The following is a 22,076-nucleotide window of genomic DNA, read 5'->3' on the forward strand; positions in this document are numbered from 1 at the left end:
TGCTTTTTGCAAAGAGAAAAATCACACAAGCAATCCTACCATCTGGGCAAAGCTGGGTGCTGGATTTCTTCCTCTTTCCCTTCACAGGCATGGTATAAAACCTTCCTGATTCTTAAAACTATTGCTCTGAATGATGTCTTCCTTTCTTGTGGCAATCATACTGGACAGGACTAAGAGCTGTGAACACTCCTGTCTTTTATTTCCCTGGCATTCATCCCCTTAGCAACATATCAGCATTCTTTAGGAGCAGGTTGCATTAACCTTGTCACTGGCCTGTGAGTGCAGGAGCTATAGTGAGAAATGGATCCACCATGTCAGGTCACCATGACTAGTTTCTATACAGCAGCGGGTGGTAGGAGGGAGAGAGAAAGAGAGGAAAAAAATACCCTTGATAGGCTGCCCAACACTTCATAGGATGACAGCCAAGCTATGCTGCTGCTGCTCTCTTGATAAGCTGGCTGATGGCCAGCTAGATATGCAGTTGTCACTGTCAAGGTGCCAACCTGGTCCAGCGATCAGCTGTGAAAGCTGTATGTGCACACAACAGCATTCAGAAACCTGAGCAACCATAGGCAAAGTAGACTAGAGTTCTTTCACACCTGCTGCTCAAAACACTGTTTTGCCTCCTTCCTATACCTAAAGCATTGCTAAACTTCTGGAGTCCAAGGCAGCTGATCAGTCACCCTCCTTCTGCTGGTCAAGTGATTAGTGTGGATCATGGGTAGGCAAACTAAGGCCCGGGGGCCGGATCCGGCCCAATCGCCTTCTAAATCCGGCCCGCAGACAGTAACTCCAGACAATGGTTGGTGAAGGTTGGTATAGATCTTTACAATATTCTGCAGTGATGCCTCAGTTTTCTAACGTTATGGGACACATACGAGACACACGCAGAGCATTAGCTGGTATAGGTTTGTTCACTCTTATTTAATTAGCCTTTGGTGCTTGACAGACACCTTGAAGAAATTCTTGGCGAACAGGTGAGGTCCCTGCAGATTGGAGGTGGGCAAATGGTGTACCCATCTTCCAAAAGGGGAAGGTTCTTAAGCCTTATCAGAGGAAAACTGGCCACTCTCCAGGCACTCGGCTTAAGCTCCTTGTTGACCTCCCCATGTGCGTCTCCCGGCAGGATCAGGCTAGGTCACTATCGGCGATCCTCCTCAAGCGTGAGAAGAACACACCACTCTTCCCTCCTCCCTGCCTCCCCCAGGGAGGGGAAAGAGACAGACAGAAATGTATTTACATGTCTTTATTTCTGTCCTTGCAGCAGTACAGAGAAACGCGTCTGCACTCTTCAGACTCCAACAGTAGAGAGATTAAACTCCACCCCTGTACTTCCAGTACAGGTCAGATGACACTCTGAGCTAACATCCGGTGCTCAGTACAGTGAATAGACTGCCCCTTTGTTCCCATGGTACAGTCCCAAACATCAACATCCTGTTTTGTTTTCCAGCCACCTGCAGCTCGCTCCCGCATTGCTGCTTTTCCGTAACAAAAAAGAAGACCCAGGTAACCAGCTTGATGTAAACAGCTGCTAAAACACATACTGTATATATTCGAGTATAAGTTGACTTTTCCAGCACATTTTTTATGCTGAAAAAGCCCCCCTTGGCTTATACTCGAGTGAGGGTCCTTTCGGGCTGCTCCTTCCTCCTCCTCCTCTGCCACCACCAGGTTTGTGGTCTGGTGAACTGGGTTATACACGAGTCAATAAGTTTTCCCAGTTTTTTGTGGTAAAATTAGGTGCCTCAGCTTATATTTGGGTCGGCTTATACTCAAGTATATACAGTAATTAAAGGGTCTGTCTTTGAGCATTTAGAAAAGGATGCTGTGATTACTAAGACCCAGCATAGGTTTCTCAAAAACAAGTCATGCCAGACAAACCTCATTTCTTTTCTTTTTTTTTTGATGGAGTTACAAGCTTGGTGGATCAAGGGAATGCCATGGATATATAGAGTATGTTGATTTCAGTAAGGCTTTTGACAAAGTCCCCCTGTGAAGAAACTAGACAAGGTAACTGTTAGGTGGATTTGTAGCTGGTTGTTTAACTGAACCCAAAGGCTGCTCACTAATGGTTCTAATCATCCTAGTTCATCATCCTGGAAAAAAGTGACAAATGGGGTGTTGTCTCGGGGTTCTTTCCTGGGTCTTTATAAATAACTTGGATGAAAGAATTAAGGGGAAGTTCATCAAATTTGCAGATGACACCAAACTGGGCGAGATAGCTAATAATGCAGAAGACAGAATCAGGATCTAACATGACCTTAAGGGACTAGGCCCAAACTAACAAAATGAATTTCAATGGGCACAAATGTCAGTTTTTACACTTAAGCAGGAAGAACCAGCTGCATAAATATAATATGGGGAACACCTGACTTACCTGTAGTACATGTGAAAAGCATCTGGGGGTCTTAGTAGACCATAAGCTTAACATGAGTCAATAGTGTGAGAAGCAAAAAACAAACAAAGAAAGAAAAGGTAATGCTATTCTAGACTCCCTCAACAGAAGTAGAGTCCAGATCAAGAGAAGTAATAGTACTGCTCTATTCTGCCTTGCTCAGAACACACTTGGCAGAATGTGTCCAGTTCTGGGCACCACAATTTCAGAAGGAAATTGAGAAGCTGGAATGTGAGCAAAGGAGAGCAACCAAGATTATCAAGGGTCTGGAACCCAAGCCTTAAGAAAAACCTTACCCCTAACCCTAACCCTAACCCTAATCCTAATTCTACCCCTAACTATACCCCTACCCCTACCCCAAACCCAACCCTAACCCTACCCCCTACCCCAAACCCAACCCTAACCCTAACCCCTAAAACTAACCCTAACCCTAACCCCTACCCCAAACCCAACCCTAACCCTAACCCCTAAAACTAACCCTAACCCAAACCCGACCCCTAACCCTAATTCTACCTCTAACTATACCCCTACTCCTAAAACTAACCCAAACCCTAACTCAAACCCAACCCTAACCCTAACCCCTAAAACTAACCCAAACCCTAACTCAAACCCAACCCTAACCCTAACACCTAAAACTAACCCAAACCCTAACCCTAACCCTAACCCTAACTCGAACCCCAACCCTAACCCTAACCCAAACCCAAACCCAAACCCTAACCCTAACCCTAACCCTAACCCAAACTCGAACCCCAACCCTAACCATAACCATAACCCTATCCTCAACCCTACCCCAACCCTAACTGTAACCTCAACCTCAACCTCAACCTCAACCCAAACCCTAAACCATACCCTAACCATAATCCTATCCTCAACCCTAATACTAACCCTAACCCTATCCTCAAACCTAACCTAACCTAACTTAACCTAACCTAACCCGAACCCTAACTCGAACCCTAACTCGAACCCTAACCTGAACCCGAACCCGAACCTGAACCTTAACCCAACCCCAATCCTATCCCAAACCCAAACCCAACCCTAACCCGAACCCGAACCCGTACCCGTACCTCAACCCTAACCCAAACCCTAACCCAAACCCAAACCCAAACCCAAACCCAAACCCAAACCCAAACCCAAACCCAAACCCAAACCGTAACCCTACCCCTACCCCTACTCCATCCCCTAACCCTAACATTAAACCTAACCCTAACCCTAACCCTAAACCCTATCCTAACCCTAACCCTATCCCTAACCCCAATCCTATCCCAAACCCAAACCCAAACCCAACCCTAACCCGAACCCGAACCCGAACCCGTACCCGTACCTCAACCCGAACCCGTACCTCAACCCTAAATATAACCCTATCCTCAACCCTAACCCTAACCCTATCCTCAACCCTAACCGTAACCGTAGCCCTAATCCTAAAACCTACTCCTTCCCCTAACCTCAACCCTAACTGTAACCTCAACCCAAACCCTGAACCTTACCCTAACCTCAACCCTAACCCTAACCCTAACCCTAACCCAAACCCTAACCCTAACCCTAACCCTAACCCTAACCCTAACCCTAACCCTAACCCAAACCCTAACCCTAACCCTAACCCTAACCCTAACCCTAACCCTAACCCTAACCCTAACCCTAAACCTAACCTCAACCCTAACCCTAACCCTAACCTTAACCCAACCCTAAACATAACCCTAACCCTAACCATAATCCTATCCTCAACCCTAACCTTAACCCTAACCCTAACCCTAACCCCAATCCTAACCCTAACCCCAAACCTAACCCTAACCCTAACTTTTTTTGTTTCTGCTTCCCTCACTGAGCAGCAGCTGCATGTCACAAGACAATGTTTTCATTCCACAGTCCAGATACTGTTGGATTCCCACGTGAAAGGGAGACTGGATGTGATGTTCACTGGTTTCCTTTGTTCTGTCGTTTCTTTGTTGTGAGTTGCTCTCTGCTCTCACAGAGGCAAGATGTACATTTGTGTGTTCTCGGTATAGCTTAGCAATAAAGTAGCAATGTAGCCATACCTGATTCATCCTTTCGTTTGCGGACTATGAGATTACACTCTGCTGGGCTCAGGACAAGATGAGCCATATCAGCTCAAGGGCCGAAGCTGAATTAAACTAACAACCCTACCTCTACCCCTACCCTACCCCTACCCCTACCCCTACCCCTAACCTCAACCCTAACCCTAACCCTAAACCTGGAGGAGGAGGATTGATGGATCTCTGCAGTGGTAAGACTGAGAAGTGAGCTGAATTAAACTAACAACCCTACCCCTACCCCTAACCTCAACCCTAACCCTAACCCTAACCCTAACCCTAAACCTGGAGGAGGAGGATTGATGGATCTCTGCAGTGGCAAGACTGAGAAGTGAGACGCTCCATCTGGGGCCACGCCAGCTGGCTTTTCACCCCTGTTTCCAACAGATGGGGCAAGCTTGTTTTCTCTGGCTCTGGATGGTAGGACCAGTACCAATGGCTTCAAGTTACAAGAAAGGAGATTCCGACTAAACACCAGGAGGAATTTTCTGACACTGAGAGTTGTTGGACTGTGGAATGGACTCCTTTGGAGGGTGGTGGACTCTCCTTCCTTGGTGATTTTTAAGCAGGGGGTGGATGACCATTTGTCATGGGCGCTTTAGTTGAGATTCCTACATTGCAAGGGGTTGGACCAGACGACTCTCAGGGTTCCTCCCAACTAAATAATACTATGATTCTATGAAAGTCCACCAAATAATGATCTATGGAAAGCCCAACATTTTTTGAGCTGCTCTTCTATAAGATATAAAGGTTGTGGGAAGTGAAAGCCTGAAGCCTTTTAAATTAGAAATTATTAGAATTATGAATGTGAGAAATTTTGAAATCTGAGGTGTAGGAATAATGGAGGAGACGGGAAGTTGGATGCAGGTGAGCTGTGCAGGAGCAAGTTGGCAAGCCTGCTTCAAGCAGGCTGCCAACTAGCTGTGCAGAAGCTCCTTTTATTAACAGAAGTCAACAATTGGAAACAGTAGTGAAACCACTCTGAACACGACGCATCTCCATCTAAGCACATTTCCAGCATCAGCAAATACACGTGTTAGCAGGTGTTTCCCCAAAATGTTCCCTGATACTTGATTACATCTGCGTCCCCTCGTCATGCTCCAGCCAAGCGTTAGGTCTAGTAACCAAATCTGTGAGAGGACAACCGGTCAGGCGAAAAACCCTGTTTGGTAGCCAAGAAGCCACATGTTCATGGAGCGGGGGTGAAGGCTCCTTGGCACACTGTGGCATGCCGGGTGCGAGGTGTGCCTCAGCACCAGCGGAGCCTTACCTCCATAGCTCCAAAAGGTCAGGGGGAAACCCTGTCTTCTGGCCAAGAGGCTAGAGTTCAGGGAGAGTGGGGGTGCAAGGCTCTTTGGCACACTGTTGCATGCTGGGTGCGAGGTGTGCCTTAGCACAGGTGGAGTGTCACTGCCACACTGAGGGAGTCCTCACTTGGTATCAAATGCACAAACTTCTGGATGCCCAGCCGGATAGTTCAGCAGCTAAATGAAGGCAGGTGTTTGCATCAGAAGCTGAAGAAGTGGGCTTCTGAGCACCCCTAATTTGTTACTTACAACCAATACCAAGATGAGAGTCTACCAGGCTTGAGTGATGAGCAAGCTGCTTTACAGTAGAGAGAGGTGGGCAGCTTACACCTGCCAGGAGCGATGCCTCAACGCCTTCCACATGCGCTGCATCAGGAAGATTTTGGGCATCGCATGGCAGGGCAGAATCTCAAACAGAGATGTGCTCTCCCTTGAACACATTTCCAGCATCTTCACATTTCTGTCTCAGTGACGTCCACGCTGGCTTGGAAACGTTCACAGAATGGAAGACTGCCGAATCCCCAATGATGTACTGTACAGGGAGCTGGCTTCAGGCACCAGGCCCATTGGCAGACCAACGCTGTGTTACAAAGATGTCTGCAAACTCTCCAATGGTTTGACTCAAAGGCACACTTTCCCATTGTCTCCCAAGACAGACAGATGCCAACAATAACCACAAGAAATTTATTTATTTCCAATATTTATAGACTGCTTTTCACCATAGAGGGTTACAAAGTGATTTTACAGCAATCAATAGTGGAATTCATCAATCAAACTTTACAGTGTTGAAAGCAACAGCAAACCACATGTAAAAGCAGCAGCAGCAGCAACAACAACAACAACAACATTTTTTTTTGGTCCTGTGAGCCTCCCAACCAACAATCAGACTGACTTCTAAAGCTCAAAGACAATATTGATCTACACTACAAACTTATATCTGTGTAACTTCTATACCAGTTTAACTGTCCTGGTCTCCATAAAAGAATCATGGGAGGTTTTTTGGCGATGCTTCTGAGAATCATTTGTTAGAGAGCCCTCCCTGCACAGTATTACTGTTCCCAATGCTTCCTGGGGTTAAGAAAATACTATTAAACCATTTTAAGACAACAGCAGCAGCAGCAGTAGCAGTGACAACAACAATTATTTATACCCCGCCCATCTGGCTGGGTTTCCCCAGCCAATCTGGGAGGCTCCCAACAGAATATTAAAAATAGAATCAAACATTAAAAACTTTCCTAAACAGGGCTGCCTTCAGATGTTTTCTAAAAGTCAGGTAGTTGTTAATTTCCTTGACATCTGATAGGAGGGTGTTCCACAGGGCGGGTACCACTACTGAGAAGGCCCTATGCCTGGAACCAGTGGAAGACACTCGAAGGAGAACCTCAGTGTCTGGGCTGAACAATGGGGGCGGTATAGATATAATCTTAGACCTTCTGACCTGAAACACCAGTCACTGTTCTTTGCTTCTCTATTTGTTGCATGGGAAATTGGCAGAATCTCTGCAGGGAAATGTATGTCAAAGCTTTCCTTCTCAACTCACAAAGGGATTCTAGACCCTCTGCCTACAGGCTTTTCATCAGAAGAATTATTTATTCCACAAGCAGCCTGCAGGCTTATAAACACAAGCTGCCGTCTTCAGTTGAAAGAACAACTCCTTATTGATTTCCTCGGGGTCTGAAGGCAGATCTTTTCCTCTCCATCCCTCTCTGTGGGACTAGCACAGAAGCAGAAGCAAAGCAAGGAGACAGAATCCGAAGTAGAGGAGGTACCAATTGCTTGGATGAAGGAACCATAGAAACCATGAGCAGGAGAGCATGTGATTCCACTCAGCAGAATGGGCCTGGCTTTCAACTATCTTGCCTGCTGGGGATGGAGGGGGTACACCTGGCTTGACAGCAGTACAGTGGTACCTCAGGTTAAGTACTTAAATCGTTCTGGAGGTCCGTTCTTAACCAGAAACTGTTTTTAACCTGAAGCACCACTTTAGCTAATGGGGCCTCCCGCTGCCTCTTTAAAGGTATGGTGTATTCACACTGACTTCCACAGGGATTATTTCCAAGTGTTTCATTTTTGGTTTGGTTTTAGTTTGGTCTCTGGAATCAGTTTAAAGTTACATTCTACATCCCCTCTTCTTACCACCGTTCATTCATACACATGGGCAGAAGCTGTAAAATGGAAAACAAGTGCAAACTCTCACAGTGACCACATTTCACAGACTCATAAAATTGTTTCGTAGTCTTTTTGAAAAGGCAAATCAGTGGCAGAAAGCTAAAGAAAGGATAGAATCCCTTCCAATGTTTCAACCCCCCCCACCCCTCAAAATCAAGCTGTGCTTGCTTAGAAAATTTCAGCTGATCATGAAAAGGAAAACTGAGCCAGGCCCTCAGCTGCCGCTAATGTTTAATCTATGCAGCCCTGAGCAGGGTATGTGCCAGCATGGAATTCTGGGTTGCAATGCTGATTCTAGATGCCAAATCAGTGGGCAAATGCCTTTGTCAAAAAGCCAAATTAGAAAGATGTTTGGAAGTCTGTCTCAAAGTCAGGAAGGATGATATGTGTTCAGGTTCTCTCTTCTCTGATATGCAGCAAGCAAGCAAGCAAGCAAGCAAAAGAAAGAAAGAAAGAAAGAAAGAAAGAAAGAGATGACCTCAAACATAAGTTATAAATTGGGTCAATTCATTCCTTCCAAAATCCAGGGTCTTAATTATACTTGAGCTGGTGTCCCTGGGCAGGCAGGGATTTTGCTTCCAACACAACAGAAAACTGTAAGTGATTCTGCTATCTAGACCAAGATAGAATTGCCGTAACCATCTTACAGCTATATCATTAACATCACCATGACCATTTCTATTTGCTCAGGTGCGATGTGCAGATGTATACACACACAATACGGTTGGGAGAATCCAGAGGTTGTTGTTGTTGTTGTTAATTAATTAATTAATTTCTATACCGTTTTATATTTTTAAGAAAAATCTCAAAGCGGTTTACAGAATATTAAAACATCAATGAAACATCAATAAAACAATCTGAAGAAGGTCAGAGTATACAGTCAAAGCAACATAATTAACAGAAAAATATTATCTTAAAGATTTCAAAATAAAACATTACAAAGGCGGTCAACTACAGAATACATATTCAACACAAACAAAGTTAACAAAAAAACCCCCTGTAAACATTTCAAGAAATAAAAAATAATAAAAAATTGCTAAGTGAAGTCAAATATAAAATGCACATTTAAAGCAGCATAATTAGCAAGAGAATAAAATATTATCATAAGCATGACATGGCTGTTTGGCAGGCAAAAGAACCCAATAGTTAGGGTTTGTTGTCAGGCATAACTAAAGGAGGGAGAGTTCCTGCAAAACAGCCCAATGCAGGCTGTGTGTGCTCAGGGGCCACAGAATGCAACTTTTGTGGCAGGTCTCACTTGTGCCTGCAAAAACCAGCTCCTAGCATCCCATGATTCCACCCTTCTAGCCAGTGCTGCCCCTATTAAAAATAGCATCCTGGGTGAGGAGTGCCTTAGCTGCATCTTCCCCACCTGCCACTGTGCCCAGCTTTGCAGGGCCACCCAGAGGTTTGACAGCCGGAGCCTGGTGCAGATGTGATGTCAGGGGCCCCTACAAGGACTCATGCATGTGTGTGCAAAGCTGGGGGCCACAGGTGAGAAATATTGCATGCACAGACCAGAAATTCTCACCTGCAACTCCACCCTGCCCTGGGATGAAGTGGAAGATAGAAGCACTTCATTTTGTTTCCTTACATGGGGATAAGGGATTAAGGAGCAGGTTGTACTTCTCTTGCGCATCTTCTCCAAATTGCAACCCTTTTCTGGTGGGGCTTCTTCCCAGGGCTCAGCACTGCAGGTCTTCAAGCAACATACACAAGCAACATCTTTCCCCCTTCTTTGGTAGAGGATGGCTTGCTACTCATCACTCATATGAAAGAGATCTTCACCATTAAAAATGAATGACATATCTCGACCAGACCCAAGAATAACCATCAGCTCTGAAATCAAGGAGGCATCTTAATGAAACAAGCCAGAGTGCTGTGAAATTCTGGGTGAGAGAAAGTGTCAGATACTACTTTATTTACTTACCAGATCTATATCCTGTTTTTCTGCCAATGCAATATTCCTTTCCCTTAGTGAATTACTTATAAGGGAACCATTTTATGCAGGGTGCAAGCTGCATTTCTCCCCCAGTCAAGAGACAGAATTAATTTGGGGTGAGACAAGTCACTGCGTGAGCATATTATAGTTATGTGCCCATTTAACAAGTTTCCAGGGAGCAGGAGCACAAAGGATCTACAGGCTCCCTACTTCCTCTCTGCTTTCCAAGTGTAAAAGGAAGAGAGAGGTACAGTAAAAAGGTTGAGCAATGCATTGCAAACTGAACATAAAGGGAGCATGGAATCTACTGTGGTTCCAGTCTTTTCAAACATGAGGACCCCGTTTAACTGCAGATAATTTTTTCTTCTTATTTTTTATTATTTATTAATAAATCCGAAGGTCTCAGTGTGGTTCACAAGATAAAAATACAGGATAAAAGCACAAAATAGATAGTGAAATAAAAAACAAAACAAAAACTGCCCCTCCCACAACACATTTAAAAGGCTGTGGAATATTAATCAGCCAAAGCTAGATAGTAGCCGGGTTTCTGCAACATGCAGTGAGAATTCGTGAATGTTATACAAGAGTATTATATTTGTTAGAAGCGGATTTTGCTGAGTGATTTTATTGTACTGAGCCTTTCAGAATTTTTTCTATATGACAATAAAGGTTTGAGATTGAGAGTGAATCAGCCAAAGGCCTGTATGAAGAGGAATGTTCTTACCTAGTGCCTAAAGATGTATAATGAAGGCACCAGACAAACATTCCAGAAACAGGGAGCTACGGCAGAAAAGCCCTGTTCTTGCCAAAAATTAATAAAAAATTCCCAATTGTGTATATATTGTGTATACATTTGTTATGCTTCTGTGAACCCTTGTTATCTCTTATATAGGCATTATGCCACGATGACATGCTCACAGCACTTTGATTCCCATTCAGCAATTTTTGGAATTTTAGACTTTCTCCAATATTTTGCATAATGGTGCCCGGTGGCAACTATTATATACAGTATTAGCTCTCTTAAATGTGCAGGTACCTTATTCATATAAGTCAGTAAACATAAAACTGGTTCTAATTCTGTTTGTGCCCCAGACCCTTTCACTGATGCTGATGAGTTTGTGGCAGAAGCAAGATGCAAATCAAGGACTTCAGACTTGCAGCTCAGTCTCTCAGCCACTCTGCTCACCTGAGGCCATGCCACCTTGCACTCCCCAGAGACATTCCACCCTTTCTCCTGCAAAACCAAGAGAGTAAGAAGGCTGGAAACCAAGTGGGTGCACAGAGAGAGAGAAATTGCCACCTCCTGCTAAACGTAGCTATGTGTTCCTTCAAAGTGGGGTAAACTCTGTTGAGAGATCAATGAAAGGTTCCAGCCCTCCTGAATGCCTACTTTGTTGTGATCCAATGATATCACCATGATTTATAAATCATTGTTGTGCCCAAGGTTAGTTTTGTGCTTTGGTTAACCAACACTTGTCCTGGTTATTGTGACTGAGTTAATAGAGACCCCACACACCTGGAATGAAGGGGAAGAACACCTCTGCCTGCCCAGTGTACAGACAGAGTTGTGCTTCAATCCCCATTTTTAGAACAATGGACAGCTCCCATCTGCTGGGAAGGTGCATCAATTCCTGTTGATTCAGCACTGGTTCCCTTTAAAGCACAAACAGCCCTGCAGGAGTAGCATGTAGTGATTTCCTCAGAAACACTTCCAGTGAGCCTTGGAAGACCCCGGTGTCCTTTCTGATGTTCTGGGCCATTAAGGGATTTGTTTCCCAGCATATAAAAGGTGCTTAATTCATTTCCTATCCTCTGCTGACATTCCTTTAAGGTGAACGTGACCCATTTGCACAAATCCTCTGATGCCTCTAATTGACTTGAAAATATCTTGTATCTCCTTGGAAATGTCACCTAGGCCTTTAGAAGTGCAATTCCAGGCAATCAGGATCAATAGATGTTGCTTTGGCTAAGCGTATTAGCAAATGGTTGGCATTCTATGGCATTTGACTTTTTTACTTCAAGCTTCTTAGCCAATAGTGAAGATTCTGGAATGAGAACGATGGTTGCAGCAGTACCAAGGGATCTGGCTTGATAGTGAAGGCAGCTTTAGGTGTCTCTCTACTTTTCTCAGCTTTATGTGAGGTGGTGGACAGTTCCCATGCATTCAGACAAGGGCTGAACTGAAACTGCAGACAGGCCAGGTTAGATATAATAACCCCAGGCTAGCAAACAGTGGTGTATTGGCCCAAGATTCAGCTATGTGCTTGCATGTCCCTCCCTTCCTGGCCTCAATGCTTTTATTGGGGCTTATTTAGACTAAAGTTTCCTGTGATGTCCAAAGTGGGAAATAGCAGGTTAAATAAGCCAGAATTGAAGCATAAATGGCAGGATAGAAGTACACCTCAACCTGGTTTAGTTTTCACTAAATTTTCAGCACTGCCTCCTCCTTACTGTGATAATATTTGAGCACTCTTGCCAGCCTCCAACTGCTTGTTCACTCACTTCAATTGCCCTTTAAAAGTGAATCTACCTAATTTGCGCTTTCCCAAACACTATGTGGACTGAAACAAGTCATCCTTAAAAATTCACACTTCTCCAGGTTTCGCAATCCAGTTCTCTGGTCAAGTTATGTTTACAAAAACGCATATACTAAGGTAAAGTGTACATACAACTGCATATATAGTAGTGGCAAGAACATAGGGAAATGCAATATATTGGGGGGGGCAGCTTTGCAAAAATGTGTATATCGGAAGAAATTTGCACTCAATTGCTAACGAATTTCCATGAGGTCTTTTTAATATTATAAAGATCACGAATAGATGTGGAAATGTGGAGAATTGTACTTAATATTGAAAAATGTGAAATGGACAGATTTGCCCATTCCTATTTGTGTGGGAGTGAGGAAGAAGAAGCAGCCAGAAAAGAATGGAGTCAAAGCAGGAAGTGCTGCCAGGAGAGCATGGTGTCAAGCAAGAATGTCTGAATATTCATCTTTTCATTCCATCTAAGTGCCTCTTTGAGGGACGCAGGTGGCGCTGTGAGTTAAACCACAGAGCCTAGGACTTGCCGATCAGAAGGTTGGCGGTTCAAATCCCCGCAATGGGGTGAGCTCCCGTTCCTCGGTCCCTGCTCCTGCCAACCTAGCAGTTCGAAAGCACATCACAAGTAGATAAATAGGTACTGCTCCGGCGGGAAGGTAAATGGTGTTTCCGTGCGCTGCTCTGGTTCGCCAGAAGCAGCTTAGTCATGCTGGCCACATGACCCGGAAGTTGTACACCAACTCCCTCGGCCAATAAAGCGAGATGAGCACTGCAACCCCAGAGTCAGTCACGACTGGACCTAATGGTCAGGGGTCCCTTTACCTTTACAAGTGCCTCTTTGGAAAAATTTGCATGGAAAAAATTCCCTAGTTTTTTACCCTGAAGACCTGAAAAATGGAGAATATCCTGCACCTTCCTAATTTCAAACCATTGGGACAGAGCAATTTTAAAATGAAACAAAACTTCTGAATAGAGGCTGTCGATTGAAAACTTGGAATATGCGAATGGCACTCTGTTTTAATTGTGCAATTAATTGACACAGTGTGTTCCATACATCCAAGCGCAGTTCTATGACAAGCTGTTCACGGGACACAATATACTGTAATGATGATAATACTAATCTTTTTAATTCAGTGCTTTGGTGGCTGTGCCCCACCACTTCCCTCACCTCCTTCCCTTCCTCTAAGCTCTGAAGAGGACTACAGCAGCAGGATCCTCACCCCTCCCCATTATAAGCAATATGCTCCAGGCTGCATATTGCAGGCAAAGGGTCCTCCATTTGAAAAGCAGATGGGTTAGCTGAGAGTTCAAAATATATTCTCTCCAGATACTTAGAAAAAACTGAAAAATATATTGTGGCTTTATACTTGTTCTGTGTTTTTTCCAAGTATCTGCGCAGAATATCTTCTGAATTTCTCTGCAAACCCACCTGCTTTTCTAACCCCATAAAAGTCAAGCTAAAGGTGAATGAGGGGGTGATCTTGGGGGATAAGAGTCCTTGAGCAGGAAAGATATGCTGATAGTAATCATGCAATTCTTTCACTTAGAACAAGAGTCAGTGTGGTTAGATTCCAGACCACAACAGGAGATACCCAGATACAAAATTCAGCCATAAAGGTCATTAGCTGTTTTGGGGTCAGCTACTATTTCTTAGCACACAGGGATGTTGTGAGGATAAAATGAGGTGAAGAGGAGAGAACCATATATACTGCTTTGAGCTCGTTGGAAGAAAGACATAACATAATGTAATTTTCAGATTATTAATGTTGGCCAAGATACATTATTGGTCGCTGGAAGTTGAACTAAAATACTATGGCATTGTTTTATTATGCATTATATTATGTATGCCACTGTGTATTCTGAATGTCATGTGACCAATAAGTGATTTAGATAAACGATTAAGCAAACAATGTACAGTTTCTGAAGGCAAAGACTTTCCAACTCACTTAGCCAGGGGCAACTCCAGAAAAAGTAGTTTGGGAAGTAGCAAAGACCATTATTACGGGAAGCAAGGATTTAATCTTAGGCAGGAAGAACCAGCTGCACAAATAGAAGATGGGGACATCTGGCTTGCCAGTAGTACATGTGAAAAGGATCTAGGGGTCTTAGACTACAAGCTTAACACGAGTCAACAGTGTGGTGATGCAGCAGCAGCAGCAACAACAAAAAAAGCTAATGCTAAACTAGCCTGCCTCAACAGTAGTGTCCAGATCAAGGGGAGTAATAGTACCATTCTATTCTGTCTGCCTTGATCAGACCACACATGGAATAATGTATCCAGTTCTGTATGTCACAGGATGTTAAGAAGGATGTTGGCAAGCTGGAATGTTAGCAAAGGAGGGCAACTAAGATTATCAGGGTCTGGAAACCAAGCCTTATAAGGAACAACTGAAGGAGTTGGGGACCACTGGCCCTGTTAGCTAGGGATGATGGGAGTTGTAGTCCCAAAGCATCTGGAGGGCCAAGTTTGGCCATGCCTGCTTTAGAGTCCCCTCTCTGAAGAGCCAGTGTGGTGTAGTGGTTCAGAGCGGTGGACTCGTAATCTGGTGAACCAGGTTCGATTCCCCGCTCCTCCACATGCAGCTGTTGGTGACCTTGGGCTAGTCACACTTCTCTGAAGTCTCTCAGCCCCACTCACCTCACAGAGTGTTTGTTGTGGGGGAGGAAGGGAAAGAAGAATGTTAGCTGCTTCGAGACTCCTTAGGGTAGTGATAAAGCGGGATATCAAATCCAAACTCTTCTTGTCAGGTGAGGGAATCCACCAGCTTGCTGTGCTCCTTCCTTTAGGACTGTTGACTTGGGTAAGGAGGCTGGCAGCAACCAAAGACTTGAGTCAAACTTGTCCTCTGATATATTTGTTTGATTAAATTTCTATCTTGTACCTCCTCCCAAGTGAGCCCAGGGTAGCAAACTACCAAACAATAAAACAATACAATTAAATTTGCAGCAATCATAAGCATAGAGTTTTTATCAATTTCTCTAACTGAAACACCAAGAATGGCTCCCATTGCCAGTTTCAGATTCAGATTCAAAGTGCACAAGAAGGTTCTGCCCATGTTTCTACCTTCACAGCCTTTTTATCCCAGGAGCCATTGCAAGGAAGAGCAAACAGCCCCAAATGGCTCCTTCTTCCCACAATTCATTCCAGCCCCCGGAGCTTATCAAGCAAAAGACAAACTCTATTAATTTCCGGCAACTAATTCCTCCAGATGTCTATGGGTCTTGGGCACTCAGCACACAGATCCGTAAAACATGTTTGTATGCTTTTCTATAATTCATCACCATGCCTATAAATCTTTGAGTTTCCCCCGTAAACAAAGCAAGAGGCAAAATGTAGCACAGAACAATCTGTACGATACTTTTGGCTGTGTTGTTTTTAGGGAAATATAGATTTTCAGGGAGATGATAGGAGGATAATGTATGATGGAGTCGGCATCAGCTAAATGGGGAAAGTGCTTTCTGCTGACAATAGATTAAGAGGGGGAAATGGACCATCGTCAGGGCACTTTACATAGACAGAGAAACTTGAAAATATGTACTGGAGTATAGTCAGGGCTGTGTGTACAGATATTATAATTCTGTGCAATGGGGGGGAAAGTGAATTCTGCAACCTATATAAATTATGCAAATTGAGCAAATGTGCATAATTTGCCTTATTTTACATAATTCATTCTCCAATTTGCACTGTTCCAGTTTTGTTACACTTGAGAGGCAAGAAGCTTTGCAAGCCAAGTATCATTTGTAGCCGCCGGAAATTGTATTCAGTCTTCCTTGCCCCTACCTCACGCCTTCTGAGATTTCCAGCAGATAATTGTCCACACACTTTTCAACCATATCTTCATGACCATAAGAGCTAGGAAGTTGTACTTTTTAAAAAGTGAAAATTGGGATTCCACAAGTCATTCAACAATACTTCTAACATTTTAAGCTTCATCATCCCTCCCCCTCTTTCTGCAGTTCCTTAAAGTTATTTTCATCTTTCCCTGTATATCCTAATTTATCTTGTCTTACTCTTTTTATTCCTTTGTTATTATATGTGTTTTTAAAACTGCAAGTTTTTACAGTAGTCCTTCAAATGTCTAAATCTATTTGCAATTTGTAAATATTCAATAAATCATTTCTATTTCTTTTCCTTAATAAAAGGTTTGTTGTCTTGATTTCTAATTATTCCAGTAAGTTTTGCTATTTCTGCATATTCCATTATTTTAACCATTCTTTTCTTGTCAGAACTTCCTATTCTTTCAATTTTTGGGCAAATATCATTCTTGCGGTGGTAGTTGTATACATCAATAAATTTCTGTATTGCTTAGGTAGCTCTGATTCCATTATCCACAAAAGAAAAGCTTCTGATTTATTTTTTTTACAAATGTTACCTTGATCATCTTTTTCAATTCATTATATATCATTTCCCAGTAAGCTTTAACCTTATTGCAAGACCATCACATATAGAAAAAGGTACCTTCTTTCTTACCTTACATTTCCAATACTTTCTCGATTTTAATTTGTACATTTTTGCCAATGTACTATATCTTAAGTACAATCTATATAACATTTTCATATAGTTTTCTCTTAAACCATTGCATGCTGTAAATTTTATATCCATATTCCACAATTGTTCCCATGCCTCCATTGCTATATTATGACCAATATCTATTGCCCAATGTATCATTGAAGATCTCACTTGTCTGTCTTTTGTCTCCCATTCCAATAACATCTCACACATTTTAGACATCACTTTAACTTTACAATCTAACAGGTCTTTCTCTAGTTGAGATATTTGTCCTCCAAACCCCCATTTCATATCCTTTTTAAATACTTCGTTCAACTGATGATATTGCATCCGTGTTGTTAACATTCCTGACAAATCCTTAAACTCTTTTAACTTTAATTCTCCACCTTCCTCTCTTAACAAATTTCTATAGGTTACCCAGTTTTCCATCATGTTTTTCTTCTTCACCACTTTGGTGAAAGCCAAAGTGGTGTTTTTGTCTCCAATAAATTTTTATATTTATCCCATACCCTGTACAATATTTCCCCTAATTATGTGGTTTGTATATCCTTTATGAACTTTCACCTTTTCATACCACAAATGCGCATGCCAGCCAAATATATTATCATGACCTTCCAAGTCTGAAATATACGAGTTTTTCAATAACAATCGCTCCTTCAACCAGCAAAATCGGGAAGCTATGTTCTGTGTTCGGTACAACATCCTTCACCTTGGTGGAACTGTGCAGTCCTGAGCAGAGTGAACAACACTAACCCAACAAGAGGCCCTGTGAACATGAGAAACTGCCTCAAACTGAGCCAGACCACTGATCCATCTTGCCCAGTACTCTGTGCACAGGTTGGTTGGTTGGCATCCAGTCTTGGTTGGGAGGTTGGTTGGTTGGGAGACAGTCTTGAAGAGTCTGTCTTCGAAGGTGAAGTCAAACTACTGGAGACCTATATGGGAGAGACATGTTTTGTTGCAGCTAGGGTATAGGATTGTGCTGATGCAAGTGTACCATGGCGTTTATTCATTCTGCACCCCTTCCAGCAGTCATAAGGAGCTAACTCCTAGGGGCCGAGAAATCTTTGGTGATCTTCGGCCTCCCAATAAAATATTTGAGGAGCCTGCCCCCCTCCCAAATTCATAGGCATTGCCATTCAAATGCTGTATGTGCACCACATCATGTGATCAATTATTTGGGTCAGGGCTTCCCTGGGCTTCCCAGTATTGTGATCAATTATTTGGGTCAGGGCTTCCCTGGACTTCCCAGTATTTTATGCAAATTGGCACTCCTTTCAGCAGTCATCCCACCTCTGGTCACTGCTGTGGATACACTCTGTACATAGGCTTTCTAAGATCTACAGGCAGAGAGTTCCCCCCAGCTTGTAGTTGCGGAAGATGGCTTTTCAGGTATGAGTTTCCATACCTGAACCTCAGAATAATATGTGTGAATTATGCTACACTGCTAAGAGTTTTCATTTCCCTGCTCTGTATTCATGGGCACCAGAAACCTGATCGTGAAAAGTTCACAGGATTCTGCTGGGTAACATTCCGTATTTCAAAGCTGTGTGCTTTCGTGGTGATGCTTGTTCCCCGATAAGCTGAGACCAGGCTTGGAGTAAATGTCAGATGACTGTAAGGAGAGCCCAGCTGGATCTGACCTAAGTCTTATCTACTTCAGCAGCTTATTTTGCACTGTGGTCAACCTGATTCAGCCTTTCCTCATTTCCCTTTACCATGCACCTTTCTTCCCTGAGTATCATAGCTGTCAACTTTCAGCTGTCAACTTACAGGGACCAGCAGCCTTGAAAATAAGGGACCTGGAGCCTCACCTGTTCCAGGCACTCCAGCCTTCCTGTCCTCCTGCAGTCTGGTCAAACTCATGCTGGTAGCTTCGAGAACACTGTCCCACCAACTTTGTAACCAGAGGTTCAACTGAATAGAATCTGAATCACATGCACCACAAGGCCTAGGCAGCCTCAACTTAAGATGGCTCCCCGGCCTGGCTTTGCACTGCAAAGTTTGCACGTGCAACAAAATGCCGTCCAGCATTCAAAAAACCCCTCAGCTTGCATTAACTAGCCACACACACACAGCCTCCCCCCCTCACCACGAGATCGCCAGTCACCCACCATTTTAGTCAACCAGCTGCTTTCTTTCCCCCCATAAGTCAACCGAAGGAGCCTCCAAAACAAATTCAAAAGCCCCCCCATGAGATCGCCTTTCCTTTCCCCCCACCATGTGTCCCCGCTCCAGACAGACCTTTTTGCCAGCAAGGGTGAGTGGGACATCGATGACGTATCTATCCGATTCCGATCCAAGCACTCAGCACAGGTATGTTCAACTTCTGAGCCCCTCTGAGGCAAAGTCAGAAAGCCCAGCCAGCAGCCAAATGAAGCCTCAAGGAAATCCACCATCCCCTTTCTGCTGGGAAGCTCTGAGCAAAGGCGAGTCCCCAGGGAACACAGCCGATTTGATCAGCACAAGGCATGCAAGCTCCCAGTCATTCTTAGACTTCTTATTGGGTGAGCAACACAGCCAAGCAACACAGTTGGAGCGTCCCTCCTCCCTGGCCGGCAGGGAGAGAAGCTGCTTCCTTTGAAATTTAAGGGACATCATTTAAGGGACATTTAAGGGACATCCATCAATAAGGGAAAGCAGCGGGACATGGCACAGGAATAAGGGACTGTCCCTCCAAATAAGGGACGCTTGACAGCTATGCTGAGTATAGTCCTACCCACTTCCCGAACTTCCACCTTTCCTCCATGCAGAATTTTCACCAAGGAGTCCCTCTTTCTTCCGCTGCATTCCTTTTGGAAGTGAGGGGCTTTTAAATGCACTCGTAAGCAGTGCCTGCCCTGCATTTTTTATGATGAGCTGGAAATTAATTCCATATCCAGCCGCATCGGGCTATACATTTCCTGCACGCCGTGTTTCCAAAAAGGTCTATAACTCTCTCTTGACTGCCGAGTTGCTGAGTTATGGGCTTCACTACCTCAACCTTTGTGACTGGCCCTTGAATAGAAGGCTCCTCTTGGGCTGAGAGAGAGAGAGAGAGAGAGAGCACATGCATGTGCGCGCACTTCATTTCTCTTGCTGAAAGCTCCTTTGCATTTTGCTGATTGCACCCAGAATGACCTTGAGATATTAAAATGGGAAACCACTATTTGCATATTAATACCTATAACTCAGGACTGTTTCAGACAATATGTTTTATGGATATAGATCAAATCCACCATGTTACGATAGGTTTTCTTGGGAAGGTTCGGATGAATTCCAATTCCATGTCAATTTACCTTCTCTCCCCTCCCCTGAAGCTCAGGCCATATCCTGATCACGGGAACAGTTTATAAACTGGAAAAAGCATTTAAACTCCCATCGTTTTTGTGATGTGCAAACTGCCCTCAGCTTGATCTGGAAGCAGCTCAGTATTTATTTATGAGCTTTCTTGATGAGTTTTCAGATAAAGCCCATCTGTTTTCCAGACGTTCCCTCCCAGTTCACAACGTTAGCCTACTGACTCCTGGGAAATGCCGTGTGGCTTCATCTGTCAACAGTGCCAGCCATAGTGGGGAAGAACTATTTGGAAATTCTACTTCCTCTCTCCACCCTGGGCTAGCAAACCGTCCAGCAAGCAAGAGACAAAAAGGTCTTTGGGCCGGTGGTTGGTGCATTTCTTGACTGTATCACCAAATGTCAGTAAGGGTTGCACATGGACCTGCAAAGCAGCTAAAGAAGGGCTGTCCGATCTACTGAACACTGTGCAGAATCTCACTTAATGCTTTGATCTGGGGTGCCTTTCTTTAGCATAAGAGGTGGCAGCTCCCTGCTCCCTGGAAAGTAAAATGGAGAACTCTTACAGAGTCTCTTGTTAAGTTGTGGGTGAACATATCAGACGACACAGTGATTCTTCAAACAGCTCTTGTTTATTCAGAGGCCAGAACAGAACTGAACTGAAGGGTTCAGTCAGTCTGCTTATATAGAGCTCCAGTACAACGTAACTGTAACAATTTTCTAAAACTATCCAATCACTGAACGTCACTTTCGATCCTTCATTTGCATAACTATCTACAGTATCCCCCTGCTGGTCCAGGGTGAGAACTTCAGTACATAACATCTCTCTTGGCTTCCATGAATGTGATACACTTTAATGGGGAGAAAGTGGGGAATTAAGTGCATTCCCGGTTTTCCTGAATTTAGTGCCACTCAGCTTTGTTGGGTGTCGTCAATTTCTAACCCTCATCTGTGTTTATTCAGGCTAAGTGTCTTGCTTTTAATAATGTGTAGTAACCATCACCTTAGAAGTCTAGGCCAGGGAGTCACCATATTTTCCCGTGTATAACACCCTCCCCCCCATGTATAAGATGACCTCTATTTTTGGGGACTCAAATTTGAGAAAATGGGGGGAAATGGCCCAGAGTTGTTGAGCCTTTTTTTGGGGGGGGGGTGCCGAAAATCACTGACCTGACTGGCAAACGCTGACAATCGCTCACGTTGCTGAAGACAGCAAGTGTGTCCCCACTCGCCAACAGCAGCCGGTAATCACATGCCCAATTGCCGCAGTGTCAGCCAATCTGCAGCAGCACTTGCCGCAGCAACCACACACCCACCCAATAACCACAGCAGCAGCCAAGCCGAAGCAGCCCTTCACCGCTGACAACCAATCACTTGTCTCCCCTATGCAATATCCATGTATAAGACGACCCCTGTTTTTTAACATTAAAAAGGTAAGGGTAAAGGTACCCCTGACCATTAGGTCCAGTCACGGACGACTCTGGGGTTGCGGCACTCATCTGGCTTTATTGGCTGAGGGAGCTTCCGAGTCATGTGGCCAGCATGACTAAGCCGCTTCTGGTGAACCAGAGCAGTGCACGGAAATGACGTTTACCTTCCCGCCAGAGCGGTACCTATTTATCTACTTGCACTTTGACGTGCTTTTGAACTGCTAGGTTGGCAGGAGCAGGGACCGAGCAACGGGAGCTCACCCTGTCACAGGGATTCAAACCGCCAACCTTCCGATCAGCAAGCCCTAGGCTCTGTGGTTTAGACCACAGCACCACCTGCGTCCCTTTTTAAAGATTATTTTATAGTAAAAAAACCTCGTCTTATACACAGAAAAGTATGGTAGTTTTGTTTGACAGCATTTCATAGAATCATAGAATCATAGAGTTGGAAGAGACCAC

The sequence above is a fragment of the Podarcis bocagei genome (genome assembly GCF_964188305.1).
Source record: "Podarcis bocagei genome assembly, chromosome: 5".
Taxonomy (NCBI): Eukaryota; Metazoa; Chordata; class Lepidosauria; order Squamata; family Lacertidae; genus Podarcis; species Podarcis bocagei.